The sequence below is a fragment of the Vipera berus genome, assembly GCF_964194415.1.
Source record: "Vipera berus genome assembly, chromosome: Z".
Taxonomy (NCBI): domain Eukaryota; kingdom Metazoa; phylum Chordata; class Lepidosauria; order Squamata; family Viperidae; genus Vipera; species Vipera berus.
Window position 1 is genome coordinate 95,576,889 of NC_138205.1, and position 18,158 is coordinate 95,595,046.

Consider the following 18,158-nt stretch of genomic DNA (forward strand, 5'->3'; position numbering starts at 1 on the left):
CATGGTGACTTTTGTCCCATTTAGGGTCCCCTGGCAGGGCGAAACTAGCCGTGGGGTGCGGAGCTCCACAATCACATGGCCAAGTGCTACAGTGCAAAACCAGAAGTCCCAGAAGAATTGTTTCTAATTTATACAAAGGGAAAAACCAGTCCAACCTATCAAAAACAGTACTGTAAAAAATAAATTAGAAACACAAGTTAAGATAAGCAAGAAAATGTTAAGTGAGCACCTGTCCACCCTAGATGAGTTCAAATCACCAGGACCACATGGATTATAACCTAGGTCAGTGATGGTGAACATTTTAGAGACCAAACTGCAACTCAGAACACACTTATGTATCGTCAGGTGCTGGGTGGGTGTGGCTTATTGGGTGGGTGTGGCCAATTGAGTACACACACACACACACACACACACACACACACACACACACACACACATATATATATATATATATATATATATATATATATATATATATATATATATATATATATATATATTAGACAAATCTTATTGCATTCTTTGAACATGTGACAAAATTAGTGAACCAGAGGAATGCTGTGGATATAATTTACTTGGACTTCAGTAAGGCATTTCATTAAGTAGATCACAACCTACTACTTAATAAGATAGAAAAATGTGGGTTAGACAGCATCATCAGATGATGGATTCGTAGCTGGCTGACTGGCTGTACTCACCCTGTGGTCCTCAATGGAGCTACATCTACATGGAGGGAAGTGTGCAGTGGTGTGCCCCAGGGCTTTGTTCTGGGCCCAGTGTTCTTCAACATCTTCATCAAATATTTGGATGAGGGGATAAATAGGGAACGCATCAAATTTGCAGATGACACCAAGCTGGCAGGAATAGCCAACACTCAAGAAGATAGGCTTAAGATACAGAAGGATCTTGACAGACCTGACCGTTGGGTGCTATCTAATAAAATGAAATTCAGCGGTGAAAAAAGTAAGGTTCTACATTTAGGCAAGAAAAAACAAATGCACAGGTATAGTATAGCTGGTACCTTGCTCAATAGTAGTAATTGTGAGAGGAATCTCAGAGTCCTAGTGGACAATCACTTAAATATGAGCCAGCAATGTGCTGCAGCAGCCAAAAAAACCAACACGTTCTAGGCCAGACATGTCAAACTTGTGATGATACACGACGTATCGGAGCTTTTTCTCCATTGCCAGCAATGAGATGAGCGCAGTTTCCTGATGACATGTCTGGCCCGCAGGCCGGCAGTTTGACACCCCTGTTCTAGTCTGTATTAACAGGGACAGAGTCAAGATCACGTGAAGTGTTAATACCACTTTACAGTGCCTTGGTAAGGCCACACTTGGAATACTGCATCCAGTTTTGGCCACCATGATGTAAAAAAGATGTCGAGACTAGAAAGAGTACAGAGAAGAGCAACAAAGATAATTAGGGGACTGGAGGCTAAAACATAAGGAACAGTTGCTGGAATTGGGTATGTTTAGTTTAATAAAGAGGGACACGGTGGCTCAGTGGGTTAGGACGCTGAGCTTGTCGACCAGATGGTTGGCAGTTTGGCGGGTTGAATCCCGAGTGCCGTGTAACAGAGCCTGTTACTCGTCCCAGCTTCTGCCAACCTAGCAGTTCGAAAGCACGTAAAAATGCAGGTAGAAAAATAGGGAGCACTACAGTGGGAAGGTAATAGCATTCCATGCGCCTTTGGCGTCTAGTCATGCCGGCCACATGACCATGGAGACGTCCTCGGACAAGTGCTGGCTCTTTGGCTTTGAAACGGAGATGAGCACCGCCCCCTAGAGTTGGAAATGACTAGCACGTATGTGCGGGGGAACCTTTACCTTAGTTTAATGAAGAGAAGGACTAAGAGTGACATGATAGTAGTGTTCCAATATCTCAGGGGTTGCCACAAAAGAAGAGGGAATCAAGCTATTCTCCAAAGCACCTGAGGGCAGGACAAGAAGCAACACATAGAAACTAACCAAAGAGAGAAGCAACCTAGAACTAAATTTCCTGACAGAACAATTAATCAGTGGAACAACCTGCCTCCAGAAGCAGTTAATGCTCAAAGGCTGGAAGTTTTTAAGAAGAGACTGGACAGTCATTTGTCTGAAGTGGTATAGAGTTTCTAGCCTTAGCAAGGAGTTGGACTATATGATCTCCAAGAACCCTTCCATATTATTATTATAAAACTTTTATTCATAAAACATGAATCTCAGTCAACTGAACACTCAAATTGACTGGCTCTAATGGTTGATGTATTTTGATGTATTTCTTGATGTATTTTGCAAAGTTTTTGGACATAGTTCCCAGTGCCCTGATGACAATGGGTATCACTGTTACACATTTCATCCATAATTGCGCAGTTTTGATGGCCAGGTAGCAGTATTTCGTAATTTTTTTCAGTTCTTTTTCTTCGACTCTGACATCTCCGTGGTACAGCGATATCAATCAACTGTACACTTCGGTTCTCTATGACTGCGATATCTGGCGTGTTGTGTTCCAAATGGTGCTCTGTCTGTATTCGGAAGTCCCACAAGATCTTCACCCTCTCATTCTTGACAACTTTTTCCACCCTATGTTCCCACGACTTTTCAGACACAGGCAAGTCGTATTTTTTACACAATGCCCAGTGGATTTTTTTAGCAACTCGGTCATGTCTAGCTTTGTAATCAGTTTGCGCAATTTTGCTGCACTCACATATTAAAAGTGAAACAGGTTCAACTTTGTCATTGCAAAGTCGGCAGTTTGGATTGTCAGTAGATTTTTGTATCTTCGCTTTCATGGCATTAGATTGTAGTGCTTGTTCTTGAGCAGCCAGTATTAAGCCTTCTGTTTCTTTTTTGATGGTTCCCATCTTAAGCCATGCCCATGTCAAGTTGTTATCACATTTTCCTTCAATGTTTATTATTATTATTAGTAGTAGTAGTATTATTTACTAGACAAACTGCTGTCAGTGGCAAAACAATTGAACCGTACAGAATTACTTGGGATTAATCTGGGGGGACTTGAGTTTTCATGTGGACTAGTTAAATATTAAAGACAGAGTTAAAGATTGGACTATAATTGGAGAATGCCTAGAGGCATTGTTAGAAATAAATTTGAAAATCCTAACTTTTTGTTTAATGGAAGGTACAGCAAGAAGCCTGATCAATACCAAGATAAATGATTTGGGTTTACTGATGTGCATAGGTCTTTAAGAGGAGTTGTTTTTACATGTGTTCTCTGTCTAATTCCAGCATTTTACCATTTGAAAATAATAAATCCTATTTAAAATATTTCTGGTTTGCTTAATTAAATCTTACAAGGCATAGGCAAATAGTTTGCATTACAGTTATAGGGAATTTGTAAGAAATTCTGCAAAAACCATGAGCAGAGTATTTAAGGAACTGCAGACCAAATATAGCTGATGCTAGTTTGGAATTCTGAGAGCATGGGATAGTTACAAATTTTCTTCCATGTATTTTTCCAGTATAACTGAGTTTTCATCTCACTTTTTCTTTTCCAGCAGTTCTATAATCCTAAATCATTGATTATATACATATATAATGTTCGTATTAACCTGATATCATTCTTTACTAAAATAAACTGATTTCTGATGCACTTTTGATGTACAGTCCCTTCATTTTTACTTTAAAATCAGTTACCATTATTATGCTTATCTACTCAAGCAATTCCTATTTAATTGGAAAAATTTATTCCTAGGCAACTAAACAAATCAATGCAATCTCTGCATGAACATGCATTGGTTTATGGGTGTAAATTAACTTAAAATTACTGTTGGATATTGGCTTCCAGTAATAGAAATTTCAAAGAAATTAAAATATGTTAAAGAAATGTAACAATGTCCCTGTTCATTTCAGTGGCAAAAGTCTATAGGAAATCTGTCCTGCACAAGCTATGATTGTAGCTTGTTATTCTCTTAACTTGAATAAAACTTGTATGAATCTGTTTTAGAAGACATGAACAGATTACAAGTCAAGTACCTCTTGACTCTTGAAGTGTGCTGTGAAATATAATCACTTTAAACTGATTTGTCTTTCTGCACTCTGTTCCTAACAGCAACCATTCCAAACTTAGATATCCTATTAACCTTGCAGCATATATCAAATACTTGCAGATTCTAATGCTCAACATATTCCCAACTTCATTACTTGCAGAACTGAAAACAATTGATTTCATTTTCTTGTCAATATTTCAAGAAACCTGGATTCTTAATTTATTTTGGAATGGATTACAATTCAGATTAAAAAAATAAATCTATTTTCTAAGGCTTAGGAATGTAATTGAGATAGTATAATGCAGCAACAGCAAAGGAGCATCTTTGACACGATAATGTCCTATTCTTGAGTTTAGATTAAGTGTACATTCAAATGCAGAATCTACAGGTTTCCACAACATTATCTTCCAATACTTATCCAGGCAGATTTGCAAATGACCACCAAACTACTGGTCCCCTTTGTCTCCACTATTAGCAGCCCTTCCTATCTCTCCTAATAAGTAGGGAGCCCTTGTTTTCACCCTCATCACTTCCACTTTGATTTTATTCTACCTCCTCCATATCAATTTTCTGCATTTTCATATAATCATGTATTTACATGTTACAAACATGTGCAAATCCTTTTTTAATTGCCAGGTTATCACCATATAACCATGAGGATACCAAACTAATAAATGCATGGTGTCACAATTCACAAAATGCTTAAATATTTGCCTTCCACATATCCATATAATGCCTTTTCTTTGTTTTTGTCAGTAATACCTATATGTGCCTTGTTGAATAACTTTGAAATTCTGATTTTCATTATTAATGCCACTTGATAAAGACTCTTAATTTTTTGTAATCAGATTATCCTGTTTTATCATGCTGTCCAGCTCCACTCTCAGCACAGTCCTAAAGTATTCTCCTTATTTGAATCATATGCTATAAATGATCTGAATCCTGATATTAATTGCTCTGGTTCCTTCTTCTTTTCTGGGTAGTCCAAGGCAGATTTGTTTGGTTTCCAAGATTATTCCATGACAAGTTCATATGATATTTATGTAGCATCGTATTTGCACTAAATCCATTTTTAGGATTACAGTATTTCCCCGAAAGTTAGACCCAGCCCAATAGTAAGCCCCTAGTTTGATTTTTGGGGGTGGACCTAATGTAAGCCCTACTCCAAAACTAAGCCCTAGTTTTGAGGTGAGGCACACCCCTAAAAATCAAGTTAGGGCAGGGGTGGAGGGGGTGAAGCTGCCCCATGTGCCCCATACCTGCTTACCTTACTGGAAGGACCACCACAGCCAGGCCTCCCACACCCCAACACTTATTGTACTTATTGCACCCAAAGCCTAGTTACACATGATTGCAGTCATTTACAGACAAATTGTAAGTTGTCTTCAACTAAATACAGCCATTGGCCACCTTCTAATTGACTTTTATTCCAAATTGTAGTGGTTTCCATTTCTACATAAATTAATTGTATAAGAATAACATTTGACTATATTTCTATACAAGACAGGTATTCAGAGATGGCCACTTATTTTATGTATCAATCAAGTTCATTAATCCAAAGTGGAAGATTAGAGGTTGCCTTGGGTATAATGTTATTTTAGATATCCATGACCCATCCATGATCAAGTGAAGATGTTTATACTCTTTTTTTAACTTGGGATGCTCTGTTTTTCTTCCATTTCCTTTTATCTTGTTTCAGTTTCATTTTCCAAGTCCAACATTTAATTAGCATAGGAGCGTTCACATCTTATAGAAATTTGGACCTATGATGTCTATGATGCTCTTTCTACTCTTTATTTGGTAGCCTATGGAAACATAAATGACCTTCAGGTATCTGAAAATTTAATAATATTGTTGAAGTGTTTGGGAGGAAGACAATGAGAAAGGCCCAGAGGTATATATTAACCTAGAAGTTGGTGGGGGGAAAGATTCCAGCAGAAGATAACCACAAATCTTCTCTGTAAAGTAGCCAAGAAAACTATCTCTGTGTAATTACCAGGAGTTTTTCCCTTTATCTTTTAATTTCCCAAATTCTTTTTTTTCTACTTGTTTTTATTAGGCACTAGTGTATCTATCCATGCACTCTATTCCCCCATTCAGTTTTACAACCAAATGGCTATTATCTTTTATAATCTGTGTTTCTTATATATACTATATAATGTACAGAGTAATTTTAAAAATATATTGTTTGAGTCTATATTTATAAAGCATTTCCTAGGAAGACACACATGAGAGGACAGTTTGGCTATGGACCCTCACATCGGGAGTTAGTTGTAAGAAGCAGTCATCAAGCTGGTTATTCTGACTCAGACTGTTGTTTAATGATGTATCCCCTTGCTGAGACACATGTGCCTGGCCTGTATAAGTGGATACTATCACTGCTGACAGCATTTGCCAGATAGCAGAACTCATGAAATTACCTTTTTATCATCCACGAGGACCTTTATTTGCATGCAGAGAAAATTACAGCAGACAAGATGTAGTAGATGATGAAATGGACGGTATTTCAAGGTCAAAGACAGTAATGGTCCTACCATGAGAGCAGGCCGCATATAATGGTGCCAGGAAGTGATAGAACATTCAGGGTTAAGAAGAAGGAGGAAGTACGTCACAAATGGGAGGGGTTGGCTGAACAAATTAACATAAATGTTGTAGTTCCCAAACAACCACATGGTGGCAGCACAATATGCACTGCATAATACTTTATGGCTGATGTAACAGCACACTGGTCCTCTGCCATACATCAGTTAATATCTAAAAATGAAAGTGGGTAGAGAACTTGATTGGAGAGATAAACATACGATATAAATGTCATCTTAGCCATGAGATAGTTGTGGACATTCTTTTCCCACTTAACTTCAGTTACTTTCCTCAGTAGTATTTGTAGCAGTAATTATTAATGCTAGCTAATTGCAGCTCATTTGCAAATGTGCTTATCTAAAATTTGCCACTACATATGCAATTTCACGTCAAGCTATGTGGGACATTTGTCTCCTAAGAGTTCCAGAACTCGTAACCCCATAAGATCATAGTAAACTTCATATTATAGCTATAATTAAGGCATAGGGGAAAGGAAAAAACAAGAGAAAGGAACCAATCAGGCAAATGAACTTAAATGTCACAACATATTAAGACAAAAACCAGAGCCCTTTTTCCACTTCTGAACTGGCATTTCTATTTGTTGCACAGAACAAAATAGTCACTACATTTTCTGTGTGAAAGTATAAACAGATGGATAAACCACTTTAACAGCCAATATATGTTTCCTGAAATCCATAGAAGACAATTACCGGTATATTTTCCTCCTGAGTATGCAAAATAGATTATGCATTTTAACAAGCACTTTTTATACAGTACATAGACCAGAAATTTATAGATTTTATTTAAAAAATTTTTTAGAAAGGAATCGGAACACATCTTTTTCTTGAGTGTTAATTTTTTTACAATCAACAAAAGATGAATTACATATATCTCTACTTTCACCCCATCGAACTATTCCTGCATTCCCAATTCATCATACTGCAGACTGTTTGCTGTTTTGTATGGTTTAAAACCATGTTAAACATGTTAATGATATTACATGTTACTTACTTTTTATCATATTTAATTTGATTATGTGCCTATTTGAACTGAATCTTAAAAATCAAATTATTCTTGTGTGAACATAAATGAAGAATAAATTATCCAATAAATAAGACCCTATTAATTATATTTTGGTATCCTATAACTTTTTTCATCGGTAATAATTTTCTGTGAATACTAACTATATATATTGTATATGGTCATAACAAGATGAAATGCACTGAAATCAAATTGACTGGAATTAGGACTTGGAACAATAAAGATGTGACTAGTGATGATTGTCTGTGCAACAGATTGCTTGTGTGCGAGATTGAAGTCTGAAGTAAAAGAACAAAATCAACCATCATTCACACCATGAAACTGAGCATATAGCTACCATTCCCAAGGAAAAATGAAAAACTTCTGCAGCTTAGGGACAGGGAACAAGAATATATCAGGACTATTATTAAATATGAATTTGAAATTCATATAGTCTAAGACTATGACATGTAAGGAAGAAAACTGGATTTTCTTTAAATTGCCAAAGTCTAGAGAGAGAAACATCTCAGGAGGGAACTTAATGATGAATTTTAAAAGAGACAAGAAACAGTATTGCACTGACATCTGTAAATATATTCAAGATAAAAATCAACTTGGAAAAACAAGAAAAAACTTCCAAAAGATCTTTGAATTCAAAAAGAGGTTTCATCCTTAGATTGCTTTGCTTTGCAAACTATAGTTAAGGACACAGTGGCCAACACATTAAAAAAGGTCAGCCTACGTGTGAATGACAACAACCAACAAAAAATAACAGCATGTACAACAATCCTCTTAATCTCATATGTCAGCAAAATAATAATTAGGTCATTCAGTGTACATTAGAACCTTACATTTAAAGAAAGATGCCAGATATTTAGAAAAGGCCAAAGTACATGAGGCATAATTGCCGATGTATGCCAGATAAGCCAAAAACTACAAAAAAATAAGTCAATATCTGCTTAATTTATATACTCAACGGAGATTCATTTGATTATGTTGACAATTTTAAACTGTGGACTGTGCTTATGAAAATGGAAATCCCTGAATATTGTCTTTATGAGATATCTGTACACAGGTCAGGAAACTGCAGTCTATGTGAAATATGATATAAAACTGGCAAAGGAATGAGACAGGAATGTAATATTCTATATTTATTAAGTTTATATACATAATATATATTGAGTAAGGCTGGATTGGAAGATAAACATAGTTTTAAAATTAGCGAGAAAAACATTAGTAGCCTGCATTTCGCTGAGATTACTCTGGTAGCTGAAAAGGCTGAAAGCTATAGCAATGAAAATCAAGGATCATGGGGGGGAAATGGGACTACAATGGAATTATTCAGAAGTATAGGTACAGCAACCAACAGGTACAGGAACCAACCTGGAACTGACAAGATATTGAAGTGCTGGATAGCCTCTGCTTTTTGGAATTCACTGTCAACAGTAAAGGAACTAACAGTCAAGAAATGCACCACAATCTAACACTTGATAGGCTTTATTACAGATGTTCTGATGCTGTGACACATCTACAAAGATCAGAATCATGTATTAGTTTTTCGCATGATATTTGATGAAGTAAAAGTTGGACTTTGGAGAAGCAGAATAGAGAGTATTGATGCTTTTGAATGTTGATATGGGAGAGGACTCCATTTTTATATAGTAATTTTATCAAAGATTATAATTACAATAGTAAAAGCTAATACAAACTAAAGATAAAACAATAGAAAGACTAAAAGAAGAAAAGAAAAAATGGGAAAATAAAAATAGAAAATAAAGAAAAATAAGAATATAGTAAATAAAAAGAAATGACTACCAACTTTCATTACATATAAACAATTTCAGTAACCTATCACCTCCTCTTGAAATACAACAATTGATCTCTTCTTCCCATATCCCATTTCTTATCTATAAACAATCCGCAAAACATTGTCACTTCACTCCTGGTATCAGCAAACGTCCATTCCAAAAATAACAATTTAACTGTTGTTACTGAGAATCAGTTTAATCTAATGATTAATATATCAGACTAAAGAGCAGGAGACATGAGTTCTAGTCCTACCTAAGCCATGAAAGCCAGCTGGGTGACCTTGGGCCAGTCCCTCTCTCTCTGCCCAATTCACTTCACAGGGTTTTTGTTGTGGTGGGGAAAATAAGAGGAAGAATGTGTGTTGGATATGTTCTTTGCCTTCAGTTATTTGTAGAAAAAAATAATAAATGTGGAATAGAAATAAATAAATAAAATAAACGTTATTAACCTCGCTCAAATAAACCAAAATTGTATTCATTTTCTCATAAAACATCTTTTTAGTCCAACTTTTTTTATGTCTTCTTTGTCCCTTTTCATGACATTCTTTAAAACTTAAAAACCTATTTTGGGAATCCTATATGGGAATATTATCCTCGTTACTCTCTTACTTATTATTTGTATATACATTTAATTATTAAAACATCAGCTTTTGTATGTCAAGTGTAACATCCTTTTCCATGTCATCCTGTCATTTGTAAAACCATTTCTAAACTCATTTTCAACTGAGTTTTGATCATATGTCAGGTATGAAAAATCAGGCCTGCATGTGAAGATTTAATTAATTTGAAATGATTTATTGCTACTCACATTTAGGAATATTCTCAAGTAACAGCATCTGCTAGGAGTTAGAAGAGGGTCAAGGGAATTCAAGAGGGTGTTGGACTTAACTTGCTTGTAAGTATGTAGACATTCAAGGCTGATCCTTCTTTTAGCTTTATCCCCAAGTACTAACACTCCTTCCCCTATATCATGTTAGTTGTTCCTCTTCCATAACATTTTGTAGACAAAGGGTCACAATAAAGGCAGATGCTCTGTAGATATTATTATTATGAACTTCTGAGTTCATTTTTTTAAAATATCCCTCAGTATGTCCAATGGTAGAATATTTTGTTTCTGTAATTATGCTGAATTTATGTATTTTTGCCCTTTAATTATAATCTTTAGTTTACTGTCTAATTTTTAAAATGTTACCTTATTTTTTTAAATCAAAACAAAATAATTTTCCCATGGGAATGATTTTTTATAATTCTAAATAATATATTTCTAAATTCTAATTTCAAATTTATCTGGACCCTTACTCTATAATTTTCTAAAATCAATTTTTAATCACCCTTTTATTGTTTATTCCAAGAAAAAAATTGTTAAGTTTGTAGTTGATACTTCTATTCACTAGGGACTAAAAGGAAAATTAGCCAGTGCTGTCAAATTTGGCAATACAAAGATTTTTTAAGAGCTGAAAAGCAGTTAACAAGCAACTCCCAAAAATGATTAGAAAAAAAAGTCACTGACTGTGGTTTGAAGGAGATGGCTATTCCTTCATCTCCCAGAGCTTTGAATACACTGGAGACTACTATCTTATGGTATTCCTGTGAGAAGCAGTTGTCTGGAGTACTTGTTAGTAATCTCAAGTTGTCTCCTTGTTCAGAGTGGTTTGGAATAATTTAAGAGTTCACTTGTTGGCTCTTCATTCTTCACTCTGGTTGTCAGCTCCATTTTTTGTACAGCCATCTTCAATCTGTCTTTTTTCCTTGGAAATCATGAAAAATGATGTGGAAGAAGATTCCTCAGAATACCTGGATAGTTAAGAAAACAAGCAGACCATAGAACACATCAATCCCAAATTCTAATACAAGAAACAAAATCACCCAGCTCAAATTATCACATTTTGCATCCATTCTTCAAATACATACCTATCTTGAAATTTCATAATGCTGGGAAAGATGAAAGGATAGAGAAGAAGAGCAAGCAGCAAGATAGGTAGACTCAATTTCAGTGGCAATGCATGTATCATTGCAAAACTACAGTAGAAGGATTAAGGTAGGAAAAAATTATCTGAAGGTCTATTTATGTTCTCCGTAAGAGCTAACATTGGCTTAATCATTGGCATAATCAAATCCCTTAGGACCTGAAAAATATTACAAATAGTATTTGCTCAATAATGTTTTTTCAGCTGTTCAAATGCAATTAGTAAAAGCATAAGAAACATAAAATTCAATGTAGGCTTGTATTAAATCACATAATGGGTGCAGATCTGTCTACATGTACAGGTCTGTCTACATGTACAAATATAAAGTTGCATATGAATAAAATCCCAATGGATGCTTTACATGACAACTGAATTTGCTACTCTGTATCAATCTCTGAAAAAGGAAAATTGTCCAAGTAACATTATTAGATTGGCATAAGATTAAATCTTTGTTTGCAAACTTGGCATGATAAAGTTATCTTCTGCAGGGTTCTGAATACATAGCTTAGAAGCCATGGATTAAGATGTGTTTTAATTCATTGAAACTTGGCTTGCCTCAGTTCTCTAGCAAGCTTTCCAGATCTGAACATGAAAGCAAGAAATATTTATTGCAATTTGTAGCAGGCACACTTTCTTGCTCATTTAAATGTATTGCTAGTATTTCACTCCATAAAATAATGAACATTGAAGCTGTCTTTTCTAAACTAGGCAGGCAGACTTATCTAATTTTAATGGGAAAAGGTAATAAAAGTCAAGAGTTCCAGCAATGAGAGTAACTCTATGATTGCCTTAAAAGGTTTGCTTTATTCTTGGCTTTTACACTAGGATATAAGAATGTCAAAGGCCTAACATGGAACAGGAACCTATTCTAACAATATTATAATAGTATAAAGAGTAAGTTCTCTAAGAGTTATGGAATATTTGTTTCTGCTTTTTAAATTTTGTTACCAGAAATTTTTGTGGCTTCCTGCCCAACAATCTATTATCTTTTTATACAAGACAACCATAATTAAAGGTTTTTTAAAAGGAAGATAAAAACTGAAGGGAAAAGAGAAAAAAAGAAATAAAAAAGATAAAAGTGCAACAAAAAAAGTAAAAGAAAAATAGGAAGGAAAGAATCTATTATCAAACATAGGCGTGTACACAGAAATAAGTACAGCACAATGTTATTACTTTTTTTAAAAAAAAATAGTGCTATAGGAAAGAAAATGATAAAATTGCTCTATCGTATCTAGCAAAAAGGAAACACTTTAGGGCAAGCCTATCAAACAATGCTATCTTCTTGGACCCTACATTTGTGAAGTTGTACCTTCGCAATTGCGGTGCCTGTCCTGTAGAACTTCATCTCTCCACCGCAGTGTTTCTCAACTGTGTCCATTTTAAGATGCGTGGATTTTGACTCCCAGAATTCTCCAGCAGATGTAATAGATTAAGTGCTGATATAGAAACCAGGAGACTATGAGTTCTAGTGCTGTCTTAGACATAAAAACCAATTGGGTGACTTTGGATTAGTCACTGGTGCTAAACAGCAGGCATTTTAACTTGGAGCAGCCACTTTCACTGTCAATTTGACTCCTTGGTTAAGGCTTTAACCTGAAAGAAAGAGATCAGCCATCATCTTGTCACTCTGCCTTGTAACAAGAAGTTATACCTTACATCATCTCTTCCCCAGGTGATGAACAAGTGCAAAGGTTTAAGACCAGGCAGGCAATTGGGACTTTTTATTTTTTATATAGCAAAGGCCAGTTTGTCTAGAATGCTTATTATCTGATTAGTGTTCCATAATTTTGAAATCATTGCAGCTTTGATGGCTCAGAAACATACATGCTACTTCCTGAAGTATGATTTTTTTGGTAGCTAATTAAATGTTTCTTTTGCTTTCCTACCAGGAGTAAACAGGTCATCTGCAAAATGTCTTCATCAACCAGCCAACATTTCAAAAATGTTTGGGTCTCTGGTTTTAGTATGTCTACAGTAGCTGAGTAGGGCAAACTTGCTGTGTGATGAATTAACATTTATCTCTGAACTGCACCAGAGAATTTGACTATAACTTTGGATCAGAAAACTCCTAGAGATCTCTGGAAGCTATAACCAATTCTAGTTTTGGTTCCATGAAAGCTGCACTGTAATTGTGCTTCCAGATGTCAGTTTCCCCCAGTAATGATAACCATAAACCCATACGTTGGACAGGAGGTGCCTCATCAGAGTTAGAAGTAGTATCACCGAATTCTACCATCATTCCTATAGCACATTTCTGCAGATGACAGAAACACTCAACATGAAAATTTGCACATTCTATGTTGTAGTGTGAAATTCTGACCATTTCCCATCATCCATAAATATCTTAAGATCACACAAAAAAAATAAACTGTAAGCCAGCAAATTAAACATTGATTGATTTGCAATAATATATATATGCCTTTCTCATTATAATTGATTGAAATTATAAGTATCTGAGTATTATTTCATAGAAATCTTAACTATTGCTAGGATGTGAATGATCAACTGAAGCTCAGTCTACTAAAAATGGTGCTACTTCTGAATCAATAAGGAAACAAACCCAAGCTGCCAAGAAAAATTGGGATGATGTAACAGTTCTCTGAAAAATTGTTAAGATTTCCCATTTGGTTATACAAAATATGCTGGAATATGTAGCACCTTTTCTGGAATAAGATTTCATAAGCTGACTTTTTTACCATCATAGACTAGCACAGCTGTCCTCCTACAATGCATATCAGTATTATTCTTTTTCTTTTTGTAACTTTCCAGTCAAATTTCTATGTGGCAGGTATCTTACTCATCTATGTCCCTCAACACTCATTTTTAGAAAGCTCAATGCCTGGGAGGAAGATAAATTTAATCATTATTCAACCCATTTTAAAAAAGTAACTCTCATCCCATCCCAATTTCCTGTGAATCTCTTTATGATAAAAATTGATCTATAACTGCTGGATTGTTGTAAGGTGCCTAGTTAAAATTGTTTCTACCTTGGGAGAGCCCCTGGCCTGCCATAGCTACCTCCCTACTGGAGTATCATTTTTAAATTTTAGAATGTAATTTGCCTTGTGTTATTTTTCTCTTTGGCTGTCAAAAAGATATACCACTTTGATTATTAGATCCATTAGTTATATCAGATGCTAAAAGACTGATTTCAGAAAATATTTAGATAAATTATTTTAGAGAACGGAAAGTGGATTTTAATAGCACTTTGAAATATATATAACCAACATTTATAATAAATAAAGATTTTTCATTTCAACATTTCACTTTAAGACTATTCCTAATTTTGTTCTGGGTGTTAATTGTTGCTTTAATTTCAGAAGTACCAATTTTTTTGCAACAAATGCCAGAGATAGCCATTGCCATTGTTGCTCAAAGGAACATTTGGGTTATTGATCCTTTAGAAAGGATAAGGCCATTTTCAACACCATCACTTAAATTCAGGAAAAGATAATATGCTCAGTAATCCAGAGATCACCTCTAGGCTAGGAAAAATACTTGAATTAAACATTAGTGAACACATTTCTTAAGGCTCTAAGCCAAGTAAAGCAGAGTCAGTTGCTATTAAACCAAAAGGAAATAGAACTAATTAAAATGTATCAGGAATTTGAACCATTAGCCATATATATTTTATCATAGCAGTTTGAAAGAATTAGCTGTTTTGATTCCATAATGAAGTAAGAGTTTACTCTTGACACTTCACCAGCACTGCAGCAAAGGAAGATATTACAATACGAAGAGCTATAGAAATTCAAAGTGACTGATAATACTTGGGATAACTTTTTCATATGTCCTGAAGGTGTATTTTTTTCATGTAATGTTTTACTTCAGGCTGAATTTTAGGTAAAAGGCAGCTTTGGATATGTAAGAATTAGATTTTATAGGCATAACCTCATTCATAGGCATAACTACAGTTAATACCAGAATAATGTTCCATTGTAATGTCATATCCCAGTATATAAGAGGCAGAGTTCACATTACAATGGAGAATTAATCACTTACTCCTTCTTGTCCTCCCTCATAAACTACACATCCATAAGCTACAAGTTGAATCTAGGCTTGTTATTATAAGTTTCCTATGTTTCCTGCTGAGACTGAAGAGTAACTTACAAACTGCATTTTGTAATCTGCAGATCTGTTATCAGAACTGAAGGATTTCACAATTATCCAGTATGAGGCAAACTCTGCCTCTTGTGAACTTGGAGTTCTGGAAGTTGAAGTTCACATACATCTGAAAGTTGCCATGTTTGCAAAACAGTGTTCTAAAGTCATCTAATAAACTGTTGCAAAAACTGATTATAACATATTTTGTATTCCGTACAATGCTTCTTTTATTTGAGTAGCAGAGATAAGCTAAATAACTATAAGTATGCAGTGGATTCATGATTAATGTTTTGATTATAAAACTACTGCCAAGGAAATAAAACTCCTAATTTAAAAGGGTAAAAACTCAGTGCTGAGATCAAGGCTCTTCTGAAGGATGGAGGCTAGAGGGCGCTCTCTTTCTTTTTTGAAGCTGATGGTATTGTAATCATCTTTGCCAAAAATACAAAACTTTCAAAAGGAAGATAGTAGAATATCTTTCTGATATGATATTTCACTGCTGGAAAGTTGCCAGAATATGATCAAGCTCTTGTGTGTATAACACCAGAATGGCCATATGTGAACATGTAGCACGGTCTTGCAAATCTTTCACTGAGATCTCTGTCAGTTTTCTTACATTTGGCCAATTTGACACTTCAAAGGCCTTCATATCTGAATATTTTCCGACTCTTCCAAGTGCCTGTTTTAGAAGGATGTTTGCCAAAGCTACCTAAGAGCATATGAGCATTTGGGGTATTTTAACAAAAACTAAAATGGTTTAAATTAATAGCAGAGCAAATGAGGGACAGATTAAATAGTTTCTCTTCAATTATGCATATGTTCACTCACAAGAGCACTTTCCCTAATTTTACACAAATGCACTGGCATTAAAACTGCATTTTAAGTTTTCTAGATATGTGTTATTGATTGATCAATTGATTACTAAATGAAATATAAGTCCAGAAGAGGAAAATAAAATAACAATGATGTTAACACACACCTTTCTAAATATACTTCATTTATTGCTTATTTTAAATTAAGCAGAGAAAGATAATAAAATAATTATTGTAACAATGGAATACATGCTAAAGTATATACACGCAAGCATAAACAATATTATTGAGACTCTTTAGATGTAAGTATCTGTGCAATAAAGCTGACGCCAGTTATGTGGTGCCTCCTTATGATCAATGTAACTGAAGATACTCATAGAATATACACTATGTACAACTAGAAGAATTTCACACACACACCCAAAAAATATGTGGTAATCATGTTAAATCCTATATATGAGACACCAATAAATATCTGAAAATTAAGGGAAGAGAGACTGCATATACCAATTAGGTGGCACTATGCAATGGTATGAGAAACTATCATTAAAAGCTTTGTAAATCAATGAAATGACCCTGAATCTATCCTTGAGAAGAACAATTAAATCATGCTCATGCAATCCTCAAGACTTTCATAGTAAAATAAGGACCTAATGTTTGTGGAAGAATAAAACCTGATAAAAATTATATACATTTTTTTTCTCTTAAGCGTATCCTTAGAGATCTGTGCTTCTCAAACTTTTTGTAATCACAGACCACTAATTAAATGTTTGGAAAATGAAGGGACCAAAAATTAGACAACTATCCATGCTTTGGAGATCACAATTTTGTCCAGTTGTACTGCTAACATTTATTAACATGCACATATGCTAGTAATTGCTCCTACACATTGTCCATCATAGATTTTTTTATGATGTTGCATATCATGATTCACCAAGACGGTGTCAGTAGCTTGTCCTGCCTTTTTTCTAAGCATAGATTTATAAGCTTCTCAGGGATAGGATGACTTTTATCCATTTAGGCTTCAAGAAATACAAGTGTGAACAATGCCTTTGTTGTTTTGCTTTCTTCTCCATATCCCTAGCAACTAAACCCATTACTGTCCAAATAGAAGTCATTGCTTGCATTAGTTTTGAAGAAACAGTTTTGATTTACCAGTAAGTTTGCCAGATTTTGTTAGAAAATGCCGTAAAAGTTTTGAAAATTTCATATTATCACTTGACAAAATTTCTAACATAAGGCACACAGAGCAGAAATACTTGCACCAGATGACATCAAAGTGACAACACACATGCCACTATATAACCTGTGATTATGAACTTGCCTCCTAGTGCCTGATACAAATATGTAAGTCCCAGCATTTGTATATTTCATCATTTATTCCAATTCAGTATTTTCTTTTACACATTTCTTTTTGAGTTACTTCTGAAAGATGATTGTTGCATATATTGTATTGTATGTAGTCTTACAGAATGGTAAATGCACATCAGACACAATAATAATAATAATAATAATAATAATAATAATAACAACAACAACAACAACAACAACAACAACAATAATAATGGAAGGGACCTTGGAGGTCATCTAGTCCAGTCCCCTCCCTGCTCAGGCAGGAAACCCTATACCATTTCAGACAAATGGCTGTCCAGTCTCTTCTTAAAAACTTCCAGTGTTGGAGCATTAAACGCTTCTGGAGGCAGGTTGTTCCACTGGTTAATTGTTCTAACTGTCAGGAAGTTTCTCCTTAGTTCTAGGTTGCTTCTCTCCTGGATTAGTTCCCATCCGTTGCTTCTTGTCCTGCCTTTGGGCGCTTTGGAGAATAGCTTGACTCCCTCTTCTTTCTGGCAGCCCCTGAGATATTGGAGCACTGTTATCA

At 34.9% G+C, this 18,158-nt stretch overlaps 1 long non-coding RNA gene across 2 annotated transcripts in view; it reads left to right on the forward strand.

The window, feature by feature from the left end:
* LOC308678305 overlaps window positions 1–15,660 on the forward strand; it is a 39,636-nt gene extending 23,976 nt beyond the window's left edge. For both annotated transcript variants that reach the window (XR_014028638.1, XR_014028639.1), the window contains exons 2-4: window positions 5,688–5,818; window positions 10,211–10,291; window positions 15,497–15,660. This is a non-coding gene — a long non-coding RNA (uncharacterized lncRNA). The remainder of the gene's footprint in view (window positions 1–5,687; window positions 5,819–10,210; window positions 10,292–15,496) is intronic.
* The last annotated feature ends 2,498 nt before the right edge of the window (window positions 15,661–18,158 follow it).